General features: G+C 37.4%; 1 pseudogene; it reads left to right on the forward strand.

Moving 5' to 3' along the window:
- The first annotated feature begins 566 nt into the window (after positions 1-566).
- LOC106340323 lies at positions 567-4365 on the forward strand (annotated as a pseudogene).
- Positions 4366-5334: the final 969 nt, after the last annotated feature.

Below are 5334 nucleotides of genomic sequence, written 5' to 3' on the forward strand. Positions count from 1 at the left end.
TAAGTAAATATGTGGTAAAATCTAATTAAATCTGTGAATATTTAATAGATTAGTTACCAAACATGACAGATTTTATTTTCATAAATATGTAGAAATCTAATTAAGTCTATAAAATTTAAGATAAATTTGTTGCCAAAGAAAAGTAAAAATAAGTTTTCGGCTACATAAAACGTGGACAAAATAAATTTGTAGTGGCATTTTTGTAATTATATTTTTGATAACAAAAAACTTAAGGGTAAAAGAGATAATTATTATATACTCTATATAAAGAGGATTATGGTACCAAGACAACCATAGCCAGAAATACAAAATCTATCTATATCCTATGTATCAATAGAGAAATAAAGTTACATAGGTGATAGGATTTGCTTTGAAATATCCATTTGCTAACTTCAGATCATAGCTATGGATACATCAGGTAATCCTCTTCTGCTTATGTCTATTCAATCAAAGATCATATAGTTAAAGGATTCATATTGATGAATCATAAAGAGTAAATCTAACACTAATGTCTCTGATCACAGTCCCAGCCCCCCCACCTCGCAATCGGATCTGATCATCAGCTGATGCCGGTCCTAGGTTTCGGAACTGCCGCTCTCCACCGCCGAAACCGTTGTTGCTCAAACAGACGGTCCTGGATGCCATTAGACTCGGTTATCGCCACTTCGACACATCTCCAAGGTATCTGACGGGGAGTCTCTCGGTGAAGCTCTAGCTGAGGCGGTTTCCCTCGGCTTGGTCGGATCTCGATCCGAACTCTTCATCACTTCCAAACTCTGGTGCACCGATGCTCATGGCGGACTCGTCGTACCGGCGATTCAACGGAGTTTGAAGTAAGATTTATAACACTTTTATGATGTATAATGATTTCACATGAATGGACTAGCTTCCATGATCTTTGGAGGACTAGAAGAAGTACTGATTATCTCACTGTCTGAAACATGTGTTGACTTGTAATTAAGTTAATGTAATGAAGAACTAAGCGCTTCATGGCTGGCTGAATGTGGGTTGGATAAGATTGTCTTAGCCAGTGGCAGATCTAGGAAAACTATTAAAGTGTATTATCATAAATTTTGAATTAGTTGAGGGCATTTCTGTAGAGTGCGAGCTAATTTTTCTTTAAAAAATCAAAGTATTGGAACTGTTTCAAAAAAAAAAACGGTAAATCGTTCCCCGGCGAAGGAATGTTAAATCACCGGTGGCCACGTGTTAGGGATATCTGAGTGTAGTCGGATTCAAACTCAGCTCGCTTAGCGACACTGGAATGCCATGCTACCACCTGACTGTAATGGCGACTCTTGGCGTTAGGAGGGTCGACACTCGCCACACGCCATGGCTTTTTATGGCGATCGCCATGTGTATCCAAAAGCCAAATTACATTCAGCTTCTACCCCTAAAGCATATATTTCAGAAACCAAAACACCTTATTCATTGATAAAATAAATGTAGAAAACATAAAACACCAAATGAAAACACATATTCAAAGCATAATACCAAAGCAAAACACCAATTCAAAGCAAAACCCGAAATCTAAAACAAAACAAGATAACAAAAAAATGATATACGTAATGAACATTAACTTAAAATCCTATGAACCCTATGTCAAAGAGAGATTTGCATAAATAAAGAAGAGTTACTGCCCGTGTATCTAGCAGAGAAAGCAAGAACTTAAGAAAAACGATAGGGTCATGTTACTATTATATAGTACTATTGTTGAAGTAATTAGGGTTTTAGATGGATTAGGGCTTTCTGTTTAGTATATTTAGGGTATAGTACTATTTTACTTAACCATTGTGGATTTAGAAACCAAAATTCTGTTAAACCAACTTGGTTTGTTTCTCAACAACGAAGCGACGCTATGGTCGACACCCAGTAAATAAGAAAAGCGAGCAAAGGCGGTCGACATGTGTACCTCGCAGTCGCATGGCCATGAGGGGTTCTGGCGTTTTGGAGATCGCCACAGGTCGCCACTCGCCATGGCGTTCAAAGCGGTCGCCATTTAAAACCAAGATTAAAGGTGCTACTAACATATCTCTTGGATTAGATTGGGGAGAGAAACGGCCCACAAAGAGCGTCTTTTTTGGTATGGCAGGTTCCTGAAGTCAGCAGGAGAGTGTGTTAGATTGCATAACAACAAAAAGCAGATTCATTCTAGAGAATAAGACGAGGTGGCTACAGTTGTGTAATGAAAAGCCAAATGTGTCTGAAATTTTTTGAAGAAAATAACAAGAGGTACCTCAGCAGAATCCGGAATTTCATCAAGTCCTTCTATCAGAAGGCCTTCCCGTTGAAGGTAGTCTTCGTACCTGGAATATCAGAAAACCTTGTGAAATTTCAATGTATGCCATTGATAACAAATAGTTAAAACCCTTACCACACATTGTGATCTACGCAATACCTGATAAACAAGAAAAAAAAAATAGCGTTAAACTTGTGTAGTGGCAGCAGAAAGTTACATAAACATAAATCAATTTACTTGGGTGGAAGGGATGTAGCTGCCACTTTAAGAAAAACCTTGTTACGGCTCCAATATTCACCGGTCTTCATTTTCAGCGCCTAGCATGATTTCATCATAAGTAGATGCTAAAAATACTTTTAATCATATTACTATAAACTCCTCTCACCTTCTTAGCTTCGTCAGAAGAAGCAAATTCAACAAAGCCTAAACCCAGACGATTTTCCACACGCCTGCCCACACGTTTGTCCACACGGCCGCCCTTGTGGTTTAGCATAAGTCGAACACCAACAACTTGTCCAACATCTTTGAAGAAATCGATGCTGTCAGGATAAGATATCAGTCAGCAAAAACTTTTCCAGAGATAGAAAAAAGGAAATTAAAGGTGCTACTAACATATCTTTTGGTTTATTTTGGGGAGAGAAACGGCCCACAAAGAGCGTCTTTTTTGGTATGGCAGGTTCCTGAAGTCAGCAGGAGAGTGTGTTAGATTGCATAACAACAAAAAGCAGATTCATTCTAGAGAATAAGACGAGGTGGCTACAGTTGTGTAATGAAAAGCCAAATGTGTCTGAAATTTTTTGAAGAAAATAACAAGAGGTACCTCAGCAGAATCCGGAATTTCATCAAGTCCTTCTATCAGAAGGCCTTCCCGTTGAAGGTTCGCCATGGCGTTCAAAGCGGTCGCCATTTAAAACCAAGGCTACCACCCGACCACTAGCACGTGGTTTGTTGGAACTGTTTACTTTAAGGAAAATCGAAATTTAGTGACCCCGTTCGTCCTAGTGTTCGTCCGTCGTGGTCTTAGCTTGGAATCTTTGCCTCTGATTTTACTTAATAATGTATGTTTGGTTTGCAGAAAACTTAAGCTAGATTATCTTGATCTTTACCTGATTCATTGGCCGGTTAGCTCAAAGCCTGGGAAATACAAGTTCCCCATTGAAGAAGATGATTTTCTGCCAATGGATTATACAGCAGTTTGGTCCGAACTGGAGGAATGCAAGAGACTCGGTCTTGCAAAGTGTATAGGAGTGAGCAACTTCTCCTGCAAGAAGCTTCAACACATCCTTTCTATCGCCACAATCCCGCCTAGCGTCAATCAAGTAAAACCCACCTGCTCACTCCTCAATATTCATCATGTGTTCTTCAAAAGAACTTAGAATAAATCATACAACAATTTTAGCTTTTGTTTTGTTAGAATTGATGGGATTGTTTTGTTAGAATTGATGGGATTCACTGAAACCATTTGAGATATTTTTGTTTATCGACAAATGTGTGAGTTAGGTGGAGCTTTGTAAGTCGAAGGGCATTGCTTTGATAGCTTACTCTGTGTTGGGATCAAGAGTAGCCTTTTGGGGAAGTCACAAAATCATGGAGTCTAATATTCTTAAAGAAATTGCTGAGGCCAAGGGAAAAACCGTGGCACAGGTACTACTCTGAAGTCTCAAAGATGCTACATAATGAAACATCTCCACTTTTGAATAGTGTGAAAGTAGTTACTTGTGACAAAAATCTTCACAAACAAAAGCATTAGATGAATCCATCAACCACATCATGAACCATAAGGAGATGCAGAGTTTTCAAACCCTCTTTTTTGTTTTTATATTCAGATTGGTTAAAAATATGAATATGATTGTTGGCAGGTGAGTATGAGATGGGCATATGAGGGAGGAGTGAGCATGGTGGTGAAGAGCTTTACAAAAAAAGATTAGAGGAAAATCTCAAAATATTCGATTGGTCGTTAACAGAGGAAGAGACACATAGAATCTCAGCAGAGATTCCTCAGTGCAGAACCGTCGGTGGTGAGGTTTATATCTCCGAGAAAGGTCCCATTAAATCTCTAGACGAAATGTGGGACGGCGAGATTTAAATCAGCTAAAACATTTGTTTTCACATTAATTGTATGCATGCGTGGGTTTTCTATTGCCTTAGAATTGTTTGAACTCTAAACTGAATTTTTTTTTGTAAGGTTCACTCTGCAATTGCATATTTTCATTCTCATAAGCTTCCATTATACGTTTAGCCTGAGGGTTTCTAGCAGTGTCTCGGAAAGTCCTATTCTACCTAGCAGGATCGTTTCCGGGGAATAAGTGTTGGCCAGTTATTTATTTCTTTGGACTATTTACTTCCGCTCAGTGTGACACCAGTGGTGTCCGATTACCGGCGAATAAGCACCTTTTTTATTTGATTTTTTTTTTATCTTTCCTTTTCAAAATTTTCCTTCGTTTTGTGATTCTCTTAATTTCCTTGTCCACCGGCAAACTTTTCCTTTTAAAATTGATTGTCAAGCCTTCTTTTTCTACATGATCTCTAAAAAAAATAATATCATAATTTTGACTTACTCTTGGAAACTACACGTATATTACGAGCCCAACCGCACACAAGTTTTTGACTTCTTCTGCCATGGCCGATATTACACATGGTGATTGGTGCTATGTCCATTGAAGATGAAGAACTTTTGGTGCTATGCCTAATATTGACGAAAATACATATGCAACTGCATGTCAGCAGTGAAATCAAAATCATATATTCATATAAAAACAAAAATTCAAATATGCAATATTCCTTATTAATTGTACTAAAATATTTGTGACAATCAAATCACAAAATATCGTTTATTAAACAAACCAAAACTAAACTATTTTAAATTTAATTAGATCTTGACCCGCACGGTTGTGCGGGTGGTTATTATCATTTTTATTCATATAAATATTTCTTTAGCATGATTAGAGGTATATAACATCAATGTTTACCATATTACTAATTGTTTCATATAGCATTTCAAACACCATAATTTTATAGTTGTATTAATTTGATTTATTGTTTTAAATCGTCAATTATATCTCTTTTATTAAACTATGAACACTAATTAAAACCTT

This window comes from Brassica oleracea, chromosome C4 (assembly GCF_000695525.1).
Source record: "Brassica oleracea var. oleracea cultivar TO1000 chromosome C4, BOL, whole genome shotgun sequence".
Lineage (NCBI taxonomy): Eukaryota > Viridiplantae > Streptophyta > Magnoliopsida > Brassicales > Brassicaceae > Brassica > Brassica oleracea.